General features: G+C 30.6%; 2 non-coding genes across 2 annotated transcripts; both read left to right on the top strand.

The window, feature by feature from the left end:
- Positions 1-985: 985 nt before the first annotated feature.
- TRNAH-GUG (transfer RNA histidin (anticodon GUG)) lies at positions 986-1,057 on the top strand. Its single transcript has one exon. It is a non-coding gene; the product is annotated as a tRNA-His (tRNA).
- A 13,715-nt stretch (positions 1,058-14,772) lies between these two features.
- TRNAH-GUG (transfer RNA histidin (anticodon GUG)) lies at positions 14,773-14,844 on the top strand. The gene has a single exon. It is a non-coding gene; the product is annotated as a tRNA-His (tRNA).
- Positions 14,845-17,761: the final 2,917 nt, after the last annotated feature.

Genomic DNA, 17,761 nt, shown 5'->3' with positions numbered 1-17,761 from the left:
TTCAACTCGTTGCGGAGTGTCTAGGACTCACGATTGTACTCGGTCAAAACCAAATGCCACCTATTCGACGCTTGTATTCAGACGGTACTGCTTTACGGTAGCGAGTCATGGCACATTGCGAAGGCTCAGAGCAACCGTATACTGAGCTTCGAAAACAGATGTTTGCGACGGATACTGGGTATGCGGTGGTATGACTTTAGGACCTAGGAGATAAGAGAACGCACCGATAATCCTCTCATCATGCTGACAGTGATTAGTCGACGTTGGACCTGGCTCGGTTACGTGCTGCGGTTGCCAGAAGAGAACCTCAACCTGGCTTGCCTGTTCTTCAAGTCGACAGGATTCCGGCGTCCTTGAGGGCCGCTGAAAACTATTTATAGAGTTTATACGGCGGAGCTACGGGATGCTGGTTTGACCTGGAACGAAGCAAGAAGACTGGCGAGCGACAGGGATTCTTGGAGGCACCGCGTGGTGTCTATATGCTTCAACTAAGGGGAGGATATGGCTGAAGAAGAAGAATAATATTATTTATATTACTAAGTATGTTTTATGGTATAATATTATTACACTAAATGTTAGAATAAATATAACGCATTTAAAAGGGTTTATTTATCAACTTTATTTAAATATAATATAATAGCTTTAAAGTACCTACCTATCCACCAATAACACAGAAACAGTTATTTGGAACGAATTTTAAATTATTTACATTTAATTATAATGGAAAATATACTTTGGGGACGCTTAGCAGAACCTTTCATAACGCCCACCAGAAAAGTTGTATGGAGTGTTTACTCGCTGTGTGGATTCAATTTTTTATTATTGAATAATTTCAAGTGCTAAGTCATGTCAATAAACAGAAAGTTGTGAGCAAAAATATTTTACTGAATCAATTTCAATGTTGTGTACCTTTCACGCTCTGTTTGGCATTGCATAAAGTTTATTAAAAGAGTTTTTTATATCGGCAGTATCTATATCTCCAGTAGCCGTGATCGTCTAGTGGTTAGGACCCCACGTTGTGGCCGTGGTAACCCAGGTTCGACTCCTGGTCACGGCAGTGAAAATCACTGTCACGGTGGAGATTTTTTTTATACATAAAAAAACACTGTCGTCGTACAGTAAACATAATATTTTCTTTGAAAAATGACTCTCCCATATTCTTTTGCGTATAACTTGTTATGCGTTGCTACGACGACGACGACGACGACGACGATATTATATCCTTCCAACATTTTTGTTTCAAGTTACTCATTGCCATGACTATATTTTCAGAAAATAAATATAATATAATATTATGTATACGTCTACAGTTAACTAAATGTATTAAAAAAATAGTTCTAGTAAGAAGCTTATAAAAGGTTGTGTTATCCGCAAGGTAAAATGGAAAGTCACGAAAAAATACAATAGAGATCAAAAAAAAAGATTTATTCAAAAGCGAAAATGGTAGTTTAATTGATTAAATTAAAATACTACTAAAGTATATTATATTTAATTGAATTATTGACGATTGTTCTTAAATTAAACATACATAATAAAGACAGGCTAATTCTATTTATTTTTTTCCAAATCAATGAAATATACACATGTTGGATGAGGGCAAGAACCCGTTTACATACACTTCACCTCAATAGCCCACCGCTACTATCAGATCAGCTTACCTACTCGCAATGCAAGTTTGTTATTAAAAGTTAACAAAAGAAATTTCGAGATGAAATTCTAACAAATTGTTACCAGTCATGTATTTTATAAATGTCTTTAATGTTGGTACAGAAGTTTTTGAGTTACATACATACATTTTATTATTAGCATCTATATTCTATATTATAATATGTTTTTAATTCTAAATATTGTCTTAGTGTAAACTATATGGTCTTATTTTTTTTTTGTTTGAATTAATGAACTTAATGAACAAGTAACGAAAAATTATAATATAGAGATAATAATTGTAAAATTTAAAACAATATTATATAGTTTTGTATTTAATTTCTTTGAAAATAAATTTTGTGTAATTTTATAATAGAAAAGTTAACGGTCCTCTGATGTATAAATTTCATGATAACGACATGAACTCTTAGGATAGTGGAGGTATATTCACCCCTACGTTCAGCTTACATACTTGAAATACTTCCATTTTTGCGGTTTTATTTGTGAAAGTATCGACAATAAAAAAAGCGGTTTTAATGATGTAGCAGCTAAAAAATCTTTTATTAACCAAGAGCGCTTTGATAAAATTGAATTTTAAGCTCAATTGGTTATATGATATTAGGTATCAATAGTTTTTCTTTTGATACGATACATGTTTTGTCTCTTGTGATTTTTTTGTTGTTGGGTGGACCTGAAAAGATCGATTCTTTTTTTTGATATGATGCCGATATTAAGTATTGATATAACATTCCTGGTACTTATTCATTCGTAATAATATAAACATATTATAGTGTACATACATAACTTGAAAACATCTCAGATAAAATACCCACTAGAAAAAATCATATTTGAAGAAAAAAATATGATGCTCGACGGGTTTGAACCCGTATAACTACTGGTATCGCGCCAACTATGCATTAACTAATTATGCTACAAGTCTTCTATCTAACTGCGATAATTTGAACTAGTAGGTCATACATGAAATGCATATCAAATTGCGTTACTATTGACTGTCGGTTTTTTTGTTTTAAATCAAGGAATATTAATTGCATTAATTACTAACCGATGCCAGCCTCTCGCCAAATATTTTAGTTATAACGTCTACTTGAACTTGCCTAACATTTTAATGCACAGTTGGCGCGATACCAGTGGTTATACGGGTTCAGCTCCCGTCGAGCATCGTACTTTTTTTTCAAATATGATTTTTTCTAGTGGGTCTTTATTTATCTGAGGTGTTTTCAAGTTATCTCTGTTCAATATGGAATGTTACATGCTCAAAATCTTGTGAATTATTCGTTGAATAAAAGAAATTGTTTAGTAATTTTATAGTGTGTTTGGATTAACAAAGAGAGTCTTAAAGGGTGGCTGAATAGATACCATTAATTTCTGCGTAAAGAAAATTTTTAGAAACGTCCTCAGGAAGTCGCGAAAATAATCGTACTAAAAATAATTGTAGAGACAGACATTGGTGATAATTATAATTTTAAATAAATAATATAAACAATAATAAAAAATCTTAAATACAATAATATTATCTCGCGTTTCAACTGTGTTTTTTGCAGGTATTAGCAATATATTATCATATTATATAGGCCGAAGAAGAAGTATCAATACATTGTTTAAATTATATACGTCGCATCATGTTTGTTTTCGTTGTTGATGCAGCTGTAATTGTGCTAAAATAGTCTGTATTATACTATGTACGGAATACAATTAAAAAGTTTGAAATAAGAGTTTATTGTTTGGTATGTGTAAACATTGTGTGCGAAAAATCAAGTAAGTGTCAGCCCTCATATTGCAGGTAGGTATACGGTACGCTATTTTCATGGAATTTTCTATTATATTTTCTGTGATATCAATGCAATTTCCGTTCGAGTATTCGCTTTCAACAGCATGTTCAGAAAGTCTCATAGAAAAACGACTAGTGCGCTCAGAAAGCGGTGACCGTATTTCTATACCAATCAATTAGGAAAGTGGTAAATGTTTTGTTCAGGAAGTTCTAGGTTCTAATGGATACTGTCAAATACATTCTATAAGTGTAGAGTGTTGAATAATTATACACAGACAGTGACGGTATCTCTGGTCGTAACGATTGACAGATTACTCTGAGCAACGTTTGCTCTTAGCTAATCGAATTCCTTTTGACATTCTTGGAGCAACGTTTACATTCATATACCTACACTTTATTTTCATCATAAAACATATCATCTTTTGATAATGGCCTCTGCAACGAGCCCGAAACGTCAAGTAAAGAAGGAAAGACACTCGGTGGAAACCCAAAAATCTACTACGATAAAAAAACAACCGTTTAAGCCTCAAATGTTTTAGTATTTATATCCCTTATTACATATATGAGAGCAAGCCCTAAATCGTCGTCTATTTAATGTGACGATGCACTATAGGGCGGGTTCGCGTGTTATACAACATCTGGCGGATAACGGTGTTTATTGAAAATAGGTACAGTTTAGCTTAATAAGTTAAATATTTAAGCAGGATGTAGGATATAAACTACGAGCAACAATGTTACAAACCATCTGCTTCTTCTTCAGTCAATGTCTGGTCCCCAGTTAGAATATTTGTACACCACTAGGGGCCTCCAGTCTTATTATGTCACAGAGCATACTCAACCCCAATGTTGCTTGAGTCCAATACTCATTATTTTTTTGACAAAGCATACGTGAATCGGAGGAGTTGATATTTCTGATTGTTTTCGGTATATTATAATTTGATTTCAGTTTATTATTACAAATCTATAATACCAATATTTTTCAATTTGTTGTCGCCATCTTTGATTATTAAAACTAAAAAGACACATTTATATTGTCGCCTATTCCTTATCATAATTTATGTTGATATTCTCAATATTACAGACCACGTTTATATTATTAAATTTGAAAACTGATAAAACTTTCGCCTTCTTGCCTTTTGAGTGAACTACCAAAGGCGCAAACAAAATACAATCTCACTTTACAAAGTACCCCGTGCTTATTGTGTAGAAAACATGCTCAAACTTACAAAACAAAATTTGTTTAAAGTTTTGTATTTTACGAATTTAATTTTTCTTTTAACATTATTTATAACTTTACTTTTTATAGGATAATATCAGAAAAAAATACAATAATTTTATTATTTTTTTTATTTCATTTGGAAATATATCTTCACTATAATAATTATTGATATTTGGTTAATTATTGCAGTATCTGTTTGTCTATACGATTTTCTTAAAAACTAGTAGACCATTATTAATGAGACTTGCTCAGCTAGACTAAATTATCAGTATTCACTTCACAGGCTTTTTTCATAATACACATATTGGTCATCGATATATTATAAAAAAAACTCGGTGTGTGTACTTATGTACGCGCGTTAGAAGTTATACTTCTTTGGCGTAACAAAACAAAAACAAAACTTGTGATAACCTGGATTCTTCTACTAGCTCTTAATTATCTTGTTAAATTACACACTCAAGAAAATGGACCGCTTATTGGAACACCATTGATTTATTTCTATACACTTTAACATATATTACTAAATTATAATTAATTATTTATCGTTGTTTTTATTTTTAAAGTAACAGCTGCCACTATGACGTTCAATAGTTTGTTTACGTAAAGAATTGTAAATGGCCGACAGTAATAAATTCGCTTCCTAGACAACGGAACAATTCTAAACTATAATATTCTGTATAATCGTCGCGATTGGAGTAGGTATCATACTGTGGCGTAATGGTAGTTCGTTCGGCTGTTAACCGAACAATCGGTGGTTCGAATCCAATTGAGTGCGTTTATTTTTGTGTGAAAAAATAAATTATGTGCTACAATGTCACACGCCAAAAATACACTCTGATCTGATTTTCCGAACGCGCCCAAAGAAGTATAACTTCAAAAACTTCTTGTAAATTACGCACTTGCGACAATATGGGTAGAGAAATGTGCCTAAAAATTGAACAATTAATGTTACGTATTAGCCTATTTATTATGCGTGTATATCTGTTTATATTGTCATTGTATATCATGCGTATGGACTCAGTAAATAATATGTTGTATCTACAAAATATTTATATTTTATGTAGATCGTAGTTATCCGTACTATTAAGTGCAAAATATGTGGTTTGGGCACAATTACTTAATTACACTTATAGATCTATATGAATAAGTCTATTTTACTTTTACATTGAGACATATTAAGTGATATTATGTTTAGCTTTATGGGAGGGCGAGATGATTATTCCGCGACAAGTGCCAGAGCGCGAGTAGGTACATTAAAATTAAATATCAAGAAATATTTTTGATACTAGTAAATACAAATTGAATTACTATAAAAGATTTTATAGATAAATAATTATTGAATAAACGATGTCTGTCCCAAAGGTGAAATTAGATAGTCAGCCAACATTTCATTGTGGAAATGAGAATAACCAGCAATATAGGAATACTGCAACTTACAACTAACGATGGTTTCATTCAAATGCTTATAATAATTGGATAGATTATATTGATTACCATGGTAATACGGACCAGCGACCGACAGAAATTTGCATGGTAGTCATTACTAAGAAGCGAAATAGAGGTAGATAGATGATTGTGAGATATTTGAAAAAAAATATGGTCACCAGCTTGTGGAATAGGCTCGCAGAGATCTACATAGAACATTTTCTGATATTTTATTCAAACCGTTGATAAATTTTCTTAAGAAAAACTTATTAACGTAAACACAATATTATGTTATACTTACTTAAATACAGAATCTAGAATTTATTTACTTCGGTAAGTAAATCATCCAGATTCTTTGCGTAAGGGAATTCCCCTGCGAATATTCGAATGAACAAAGTTTAAATGAATTTCCTTAAAAAGATGTTGCAAATATCTGTTTTACTGTACTCTTAGTTTTTTGAGATATTTAAGTAAGTAGGTACAATCTAATTATTGTGTGCTTAAAAACAAGTAGCTCTATTTTATTACAATTGGATTAAATCATCATCATCATTATCAGCCTGAATCTATCAACTGCTAGATGAAGGCCTCTCCAAGCTGATTCCACTTCCCTCGGTCATGTGCGTTGCATTGCCACGTACTTCCGCAGAACTTTATCAGTATCTCTTGAATACACTGGATGACTAAATTTGTCCAACGATTGTCCTTTCTTTGAGCTATGCGTGCAGCCCATTTCCATTTGAGGTTTTTTGCGAACTCTATTAAATCGCAAACCATTGTCTGTCTTCTTATACACTCATTCCTTTTTTTTTCCTTTTGCGTTATGCCTAGCATGCACCTCAATTGTAATAAATATTATATTTAATTATCAAGTTTAATTGTTTTATATTCATGACTGAATGCGCATACTTTTTCAGGTTGCATGACAACATAAAAAAACCACAGAATTATGGGATTCATACACACAATGTTTGCTCTCATTTAGAATTCTTCTTAGTAAGTATGATTCACATCATGACACAAGAAATGCTACATTTATAAATCCTGTCTGCTACTTGTGATAAAGATGTCATGTCACATACAAAAAATTGAGCAATACTGGCACCTTTTCTGAATCAAAATTTAGTAATATCATTACCTTGATTTAAACTACAAGGATAGTAAAAATCTGCTGGGAGAAACTAAAGACATCCTTATTTACGTATATATTATAAAGTATCCATAAGAAATAAAATTATTGCGTAGGTTAATCGTTAGAGCACTCGCCAGACGTGTGTTTGAATACCATTTGATACAAGATATTTCACAGAATTTTTCAAATTTTACCCGAACCATAGTCAGATCATCATGGAAAGGAACTCAATAATTACGAGTATAATATAGGACTGGTGAGAAATATGAGTCAGTGAAAGGCATTTGTCAGGGAACCCAAATCCCAGCCTGGGGTGAAATGCATAGTAAAAAGAAGAAGGATATTAATATATATTTTATGTGTGAGATGTATCATCTTAATTTTTCACAATAATCCTGGATGAATGTAGATATTTTGAAGACTCTTGGCCGCCTTTAGAGAATGTCCCTACTTTCCTCTGTTACCCGTAAACTCACTCCATTGGCTTAGACTCTGTGTTACTTTGCCTCTTACTGTATTATCTAACTTCCTTTTTCTTTCTGGTCCAAATGTCTGTAGAGGTTTTACCCAACTCCAAAAATGACACGCTATTGTCTATGCTCATCTTTAGAGCATAGACAATGGCGAGTCGAAAATGACAGTTTTGTAGAGACCTTCAATATAAATGTAGAGGTTACAAGGGCACTTAGCCCCTTCCAAATTATCAAGTTAAAAGAATCATGATTAACATTTACACTCAAAAACATAGTTTAATATAACTTCATGCTATCTGTCGTGTAATATCACTAATGTATTTGTACCATATAAATGATATAAATAACCACGCGTGTTTTCCTTCAACACTGCCTATATAATAATATCACATGTCACATACAAAAGCAACCGTCTGAATATAAAATAATAACGGGGGTAGTTGACTAAACAAATAACATCTACATCCCTTATATGTCTTACAGTAACGTCCTACTGTTACCTGCATTCAACAAGGGGAATCGTGTATGACGTTTACAGTACGTGGTTTTACCTTCATTTTCACGTTATTTCTCATCGCCGCAACTGAAGACCTTTGTAAATTTTAATATCTTTTTTCATAAGGGTTTTAATATGGCATGAGACTATTCAAATATAGCTATATTTACGCTGAAAAGATTGATTGATTTTTTACACTTCGATTGTAAAGAATAAACATTATTAACTTTTATACTTTCTGACGAAATGATTGACCCAGCTGTTTCATTTATTATTAAGTTAAAAATAATAATATTCATAAGAACCACCATAAAAAACAGGTTTAATATTCTTTGTAAAAAGCTAATCAAATATCTCAAAGTTAGTCATAGTAGATGTATTATGCATTTTCATAGTTGCAGATTACCTAGAGGGATTTCTTTGTTCAAAGTTCGTTATACCTCCCGTAATAATAAATTAGAGAAGTCAAAGTTCCGCTAATACGTCCCTTAAGTCCGCTCTAGCCACTTTGGTAATCAGGCTAACCATTCCAGGGAAAATAATTATACTTAACCTTGCTTGTTTTGTATCTAAATAGTTTTTATTCGCTTTGTTTGTGTCTGTCTGCATACTCGGAAGAATAAACATGTTTTTCCTCTCTCAGCCAACAAAAATAAAGCTTCCCTTACAATAACGTTACAAAACGTAGCTCATGTAAAAGCAATATGGTTTGTTTTTGTTTGAATATTGAATCTCTCAATTTAATTATCTACGCCAATTATCAATAATTAAAAAAAAAATGAAAATAGTAAATAGAAACGTAGAATCCTTCTTTGTTTTTAACAAAAAATGAGAAGAATATGCGATAATATAACATATCGTTTTAAACTATTTTTTTTTTTTTTTTTAATTGAACGAATAATTCACAAGATTTAAGAATGTAACATATTTTATTGTACACACATAATTAAGACACATCTCTCAAACATACTTATTACGAAAAAAAACTTGAAAAAAAGTAGGCGTCGGACAGCATTCGAACTTGCACCCATCAGATTCTTGACAATGTGATTTAACAATTCAGCCACCTGCGCCTTAGCGAATTGCAAGGAAATTAACTAATAGTAAAGTTAGTACTTAACACTTATATTATTTTTTCAAAGTCAGCTGTATTATTAGAGTTTATAAATTCCATTTCACTGTAATGTCACTTATTATGTTTTGTATTACTGTAAATTATTTTTACGCCTTTCATAAAAATTCGAATTTTAGTCACTGTCTAAAATTTCCATAGAAGTAATCACGGATCGCTGCGAGATCGCGCAGCGCTGTTTTTGATTACAAAAGTCGTGAAAATTTGTTTTAATCTTGTTTTCCTTTTGCTTTTACGTCCGATTAACGCAATCCTCAAAAAGGTCGACACTTGAATGATTGTCACAGGATTAAATTGAAAACATAATTACTCTTACTTGATCTTTTACGCTGTGATTTGTAAAATAAACATATTCTTATATGTATGTAAACCATTATAATCTATGCTAAGATGTTATATACTATAACCTATAATGATTAATAAAATACTAGCTGCCTGGTACTGCTCAGTATATGAGCAAGTGTGCTGTTTAATATAGTGGATTTAAAAAAATATTTTTAATGTTACATAAAAGTGTAATATTATTGTCATATAATATAACAATTGAATTTTATTAATTAACTACTAAAAGTAAGGTAATAGAATATTATACTCTATGGTAATGGATAATGCAAGTGGCACAACATGATATTATACTTTATTCATTTGTTTTTAAAATCACATATAAAATCAAAACCGAAATAATGCACATATTTGAAAATTGTAATATCCGGCATGACATAAATATAATATATAAGTACGTATCTAAATATATCTAACACCTAAAATATCCGCTATGATTATAAATTAGGCTATTCATTTCAAAATCGGTCACCTCCATATTTCGCTCTTTTTGAGATAATCGCCAAAACCTGCCAAGCACATTTACGCTTGCAAATAACATAATTCTTCCAATCATATTAGTAAATAATCAGAAAACCTATGTTGCAAAATAATATTACCTCAAAGTCATTAAAATTAATAAAAAAAATAATATATACCTAAAGTTTGTCGAAATATATAAAAAATGGCAGCTGGCGAATATTACCGACTTTGCGATTAACCTCCAGTTTAATATTATTTTACTAAAAAACGGAACTAAATGTGATAGCATATGAACATACGATGGAGAAGTACTTAAAATCAAAATCAATATTTTGGGGGAAAAAATGAAGACAACCTACTTTGAAACCGATAGCCTCAAATGGTCATGTATTAAAATCACAATTTAGAGCTAACTAGGTGTATGTATGATGTCAACTAAAAAGCAGAAGAGATGTGGGGGTCGTACGCGACTAATTATCAATGTGGGTAGATTCAAATAATATAATATTACATACTCCATGTGTTATTGATGAAAATTGATATTGACATTAAAAAACGGTATTTATTTTACCACAAATAACGAATACTAATATGTATTGGAATGTCTCTTTTAATATTAGGTACGACAATTATAGTTTATAGTCAATGGAATGAGTTACGATCGTGGATTATTACAATAGAATTTTTATTAATTTATGGATAATACAGTAACCATAAATTAAACCCTGGAATTAAAATTTTTAGGTATAACTGAGTTTTACGTCTGATAAACCGTAAATATATAAATAATAGATGACTTCACAGGATGCGGTCAGTATAAATGACAGAATTCCATTAAAAGGGGTAGAAATGATAGGGATTATAAATATTAAGGTTTGTAATTCCTATATTCTTATTTCCAGGGATTTAAAAACACATATAATATGCTATACTTTTTTTATGAAAAATAATCATATTTACTCTACTAAAGAGGTGTAATTTCAATGTTTCAGTAATTAGTTCAGTGTTTTTTTTATAATTTATCACAAGGAGACATTTGTGCATAAAGGGTTTTAAGAAGCTCTCTAGAAAGACAAAATAAATTGAATGGATGATCCAACAGTTCGCTATATATTTATCATAAATATTGGTATCGAACTAATATTTACCCCAATTTGCCATTGCATGTGGAGTTATTAATGAAATTTGGTTTTTATAATCGTGTCTGAAAATTTGTACGTCTGCAGTTGTCCGTATCACAGTTCCCGCTTATATGTTGTATCGAAAATAGATGACCTTACAGTATTGGCGTCAACATAATGTATACATAAGACATTTAAAAAATTAGTTATAAAAACCACCAGAGTACAAGGAGAGACAGAAGAAAATAGGTATCGTATAATTAATATAAAATTCTGATAGTTATGTGTAAGTATCAAGTCTTGATTTGATTTTCTTACTGAACCTAATAAAATTGGATCAATACTGTCTGGAATGCTCCAGAAATATATTTTTTTTATCTCAATGACCATATTATGACTTATACCAGACAGCTCACGGTGAAGTGTAATACGTGTAACATTATTGAATACCCTGCTGTGCCACAGCTTTCCGAGATGCACAATTTTATTATCTTTGATTTATTTATAAATTAAGACATATTATGTTCAAATCGAAATAGTCGAAAGCTGATTTTAAAATGAACATTTCAATGGAATTACTAAAAATAAGACTACCTAAAAATATCTTTGTAAAGATATTGCACCAAATGTATTTTTGTATCATTTCAGATTAGTTGATAATGAATGGCACAAAAAAATGCAATAATTCACATGTTTTTATCCAATCGTCCTAAATCATTCAACTATAGAAAGGAAAAAGGGCGCAACCTTCAGTTTTTTCATAATAGGTTTTATTGCATAATAACATTGTAGACGACTAAATACACGTTGTTTCCAAAGAATGTAAGCTGCAAATGCCGATTTCAATGCAAAAACGACTTAACCATCATTTTTGTTGTTATTTTTTTAATTTACTCAACAATTAATATCAGATTAGGAATATAAAAACCAAATTATTTATTATCATCCATTTTAAGGTGTCTATGTTGTATTTTAACTTTGATCGAAAACCATACCAAAAACGTTTTTGTGCCTCCTGTAAAATTTGATTTGTGTTGATTACGCCATTTTTCCTTTCCACAGTCAATATAAACACGATATAAAACATGTGCTGGATGTACTTATACATAATATATATATTTCATTAAATAAAAAATCCATTGGTGAAATTAAAGACACATATTGTAGTAGTACCTAGATTAATTTGCATACTAAATAAACCCTGATTTTCGTACATACATATTTACGGACCTTCCAAACCCTCTGCATAATTTAGTATGCAAGAGATAAGAGGTACTTATAATCATATAGGTACTTAACAAACGCCGGAAAGAGTGGGTACAGCGAATTGAAATTATTTTGCACTAATTTCTATTATATAATATATATTATGTAGATATTTGTTTTGTATAAATTTTATTTTACAGAAATTGCCTTGGTAACATTATTACCAATAATAAATAAAAGAGATATATATATGTTTTAATTAAATTTATCAAAACAGTTCTAATAATTTTGTATTATACATATATTGTGAATATCGAGTGACCGAAAAAAACTTATCCTGAAATATCCCAGTAGTTTCTAAATGTCTACATGATTGGTAATTGTCTTATTTTCAGTGGCCGCTCGATGACTTTCTTGGTGGTGGGGTTTAGTCATTAATTATTAAATATATACAACTACCTAATTTCTCATATTATACATAATGTACCAAGCTACTTATAATTATATGATTTTATGGGAAATGAATAATTTTTCAGAATAAATAATATGATTATCAGCTGACTCATTACCCAATCACATCTAAAAAGCGTGCTTTAAAATATATTAACTTAATTAATAATTATGATTATTATAGACTTACCATTATCGGTTTTGAACAACGACATATAGCGAGCTTTTTTTTTACTCACTTAGGGGTTATTTGAATCGCTCCCCAGTATGCGCATACTAACGCTAATATATTCACATCCTTAGCTCCATAGCTTTTTTAATTTGTACATAGGTAGGTGTCACCGTAAAATAGGGCGTATTTGATGTGATTATTTATTTTAATACCGCGTAATCATCATTATATTTTATGTTATAAGATAGGTAATTTACAAGTATTGCTTTATTTATTTGTATAATAATAATAAATATCTCTATGAAATTGCGAGGGATTTAGAATAGAAGGGTTAAAATAAATCAAATAGTTCATTTATTCTTGTATTTTGACGTGATAGGGATGTGGGGATGGTCCCTACAAACCCTTAAGGTAAAGCCGCCCCTGCTTATTTTTGCAAATTATTAGTTTTAAATAGATAACTAGGTAAGCAATGTAAACATATTTTTGCATGTGTAATAGTAACATAACATAATAACCTATCACGTATTATGAAATATAAAAATTTAGAAAATACAGCAAAATTTCCGAATAAGTGTTTTCCATCCAACAATATTATGTATACCTACACAAAAATTTTAGAATTGTTTTGATAAATTTAATTTAAAATGTGTAACACTCTTTATTATTTTTTTTGTAAATGTCAATTAATTGATTATTTTTATATTCTCAGTCAATTGCTTAATAAATGTCATCATTTACGCCTACATTATTAGCTACGTATTTTTTTCGACTTATACGAGGTATAAATGAGAACTTTGCCATTTTGGGCAGTGTTGACTTGTGTGCCCCTGTCTATTTTAGAAATAGAGAGCATTGTTATTTATTCTTCCAACGTGCAGAACCAACCTGCCACTGGTAATGCCAATCGGGAGGGCGATAACTATGTTCAACCAAATTGCTTCGGGTGTTGATATATTCCTCTTGCGTGAGTTTAGGTGGACGCTATTTTATAAATTCTTCAAATAGGGTCTTCTTATCAAACTCGGTGTACTTCTTTGAACGTCTATAGACGAATAATTGTATTTTCACTGCTTTTGTATGTTTTTATTACGTTCTCTACCTATGTTTTCATTTTTGTCTTTTTTATTTCTTTTCTTCTTTATAATAATGTTTCATGTCATGTTGTGAACGTCTTAAACTTATAATTTGTAATTTCCACAATATGTTAAAAAAATTAATTGAAATTGAAATCATTTTCACGAGTTTTTCTCGACAGCTTATTCTTCGAAAAAAAAGAACACGACATCTCAACGATAGTTTCATAAAATTAAATATTCTAATAAAATACACAATTACAGATAGATATGTAATAAGTATAAACAATATTAATGTATTATCTAATTGAGATGGGTAAAAATTGTTTTTGAAATTTTAACGAATCAAGTGCAGGGGAATATTATAATATAGATTCAGATTGAGACTAGCATATTATTAATTTACTTAATCTGTCAACATGAATATAAAAAAATCACTACAGTTATTTCGGGTGTGGCCATAAGAATGCCAAGGTCACACAAACGATACCGTTATAACGTTAAGAATTACGAAAATATAAATAATACCTTTTATTACGAGTGGACCGGTTCTCTTTGGAAAGTGAAAGTATTCACAGCAATTATTATCGAATAAAACTCGTTCACTTGTCGCTCGTGATATCTGCTTCGATAGCCGTGATCGTCTAGTGGTTAGGACCCCACGTTGTGGCCGTGGTAACCCAGGTTCGACTCCTGGTCACGGCAATGGATAATACCATTGTCATGGCGAAGTTGTATTTTTTTTTTTAAACAATTTTCAAAATTTAATCTCTTTTATCTACTAGTAAAATATATTATTTTATAAAGGTATTCAAATTAATAATAATCTATATTTATTAGATACATAGGTAAGTAATTAAATTATATTATAATATTATTATCTCTATTATTAACACTCCTTCTGAATGCTTCATTCTGAAAGGCCGGCTCCAGATGATACTTCGAAGCTCAGAAGACCTAATCATCTTTTATGCAGTTACCTTTGCATAGGTAGATATACGATAATATATAGATATACGATAGGTATATCAATTAAATATTTAAAAGTAGCCGCGGATCGACGTATCATTTAAGGCGATACATCAGTGAAACGGCAAATAATTTTCAACTATAGGCGCGACGAAATTTTGGACTCGCTGGCATTCGGAGAACGAACGTCGAGGTGTGAATACGTCAATTTATTTCGTGATGGCAACGAGGGTATTAATTCTTAAATCGTGTAAAGATGACTAAAAACGTTACCCATTTACTTGAAAAAGAAAACATGTCAGTGAATATATTATTATTGTTACTAATAAAACAATAAACAGAACATTAAATGGACGCATGTTGGATTTATATGACAAATTATATTCCGTTCGGCATGCGTCATTTGCACCCGCGACCCGCAATCCGCGCATCGCTTAGCCACGATCTTTTTAGACCATGCCTCAACTGAGGGAAAGCATTAACCGCTCTTAACATCCCGTATTTAGAGAATGACTGCTAACCAATCCTCGTGAAAAACTCTAAAGATATAATTATTATATATGTATGATATATCTATATTATTGAGCATACCTATTTTATATAAACGACTGTTCGCAATTATTTTTTCACTTTGATTAATGAATAAAATGTATAATTATCAATAGAAACGGCTGACGAAAAATTTTCGTACCGGAATTTTAAATTTTTCAGTTTTCCGTGTTTTCGAGAGTTCCTAGTAATTAATGATCATTTTTGATAATTATCCACTAGTGTCATACATTTTTACCAAATGATTTATATAATAACAAATATAACAAATATAACAAATATAAAAACATCACCTCATTACACCCAAGGCGAAGAGACAGTGTTTTAGCACATGCTACAAATGCCTGAGTGAAGGCTTTAATTGGTCTGCCTTTTCTACAAGCCGACCGAATTCAGGCATATGGTACTACGACATAAGTAGACAGGATGCTCTACCTAAAGAGCGAACATGAATAAATTATAAAAGAAGAATTAGTTATTTGTTACTTTTGTAAATTCTTATTTCTTTCATTTTAGTTTTAAATACAAAAAAATCCGATAACAACAGCGAATTTATTTTTCCTTTCAAGAGTGTTTGTTTTGTAATACCTAATTGATTTCTCGTAAATTTCCTTTAATTAAAAAAATAATATGTTCTAAATTAAATGATACATCTACTTTATTTTGATGCTTTCTGTAAAACCTAGTTCATAAATAATTAATTATGTTTATGTCATTTCCAATAAAGCATAACAAAATTACGATACATTAATAATGTTATATTAATTAAATTTTGATTTTGTTCAAACACGATAATTTGATTGAATATTGAGTTAAACCTTACAAAATGTCGAATTTCTAACATTGACACTTCATATCTGTAATTATATTAATATATTTTTGACAAGGGGGAGTTAAAATGTTATAAAAAAACTATTAAATGAAATTAAATAAAAAAAATATATGTTTTGTGCAAAAATACTTAAGTTTATTTTTTAAAGTAACTGTGTTGTTATTTTTATTATAACATTTTAATTAACCTATCAAAGATATTGAATGTTTTTAAAAACCTAAAATCAACAACGTTTTTCTGTCACGTTTAATTTTCTCATACTTAACTCTAACACCCAGATACTTGATTCTAGTAGATGCTAATGCAGTGACAAAATAATCTATTACAATATTGGGGGCGGTCCAGTACTCCAAACATTACGCTTTCATGAATTTTACATTTTTATTAATGATATTATCAGCGATTTATAAATATATATTTTTATTAATAGGTATGTATATTAACTGGAATAAATATGCTTGTATTTCGATATTAAAGAACGAGTATAGTTTCTTTTGTCGAATTGGAAAAAGGTTTTCGGAAATATATTGAGATACTCGTTCTAGCTGACTAAACGGACGTTCGTTTTTAATGAGATTCTTGGTCACATTCTTTCCTTGGAAGCGGAAAAAACATGAAAATTCGTGAATTTTTTTAACGCAAAAATGTAAAAATGGCTTACGATAAATCAAAACTTAGCAAGGCATTTTAAATATTAGCGACAAAACGAGGATTTTTTTTTGCCCACAGTAATAATGTCCTCAAGCCATATGCTTTCCAAAAAAATGTAATTTCTTGTAATGCTTCTATACTTTATATTACATAGCATTATTAGTTGTTGTCTCATGAGTATGGAAGGCATGGTGTGAAGTTGTATGCTATACGTAATGTGTATAGGATGATAAGGTAAAGGAACAGACAAAGGTATGCGATGTAATTTGCTTAAAACTTAAAATATATAGCTGGATATATCGCTCAAAGAAAAGACAATAATTATACAAATCTAGTCAAGAGGAAGAAAACATCCAAAACATATACGAAAAGGTTACTGGATTTACGAAATAGTTTACTTCTGCAGAATAACGTGCCAACTCAATGTACAGGGTCAAGAGATTCAGATTGGGGAGGCAGTTATCCAACAGATAAAGCACACATATTTTAAGTCAGCAGCATAAACTGCATGATTAATGGAGGTAAATGATTATAACAAAAAATAACAATACACACTCAAATAGTAATTAATGTGTTTTACCATAACCTAAGTAATTGTGATTCTATTATATATGGCTAAGC

The sequence above is a fragment of the Rhyacophila brunnea genome, unplaced genomic scaffold (assembly GCF_057557595.1).
Source record: "Rhyacophila brunnea isolate RB1 unplaced genomic scaffold, BYU_Rbru_1.0 scaffold_10, whole genome shotgun sequence".
Taxonomy (NCBI): domain Eukaryota; kingdom Metazoa; phylum Arthropoda; class Insecta; order Trichoptera; family Rhyacophilidae; genus Rhyacophila; species Rhyacophila brunnea.
Note: the sequence above shows the minus strand (reverse complement) of the source record. Positions and strands in the feature narration are given on the sequence as shown.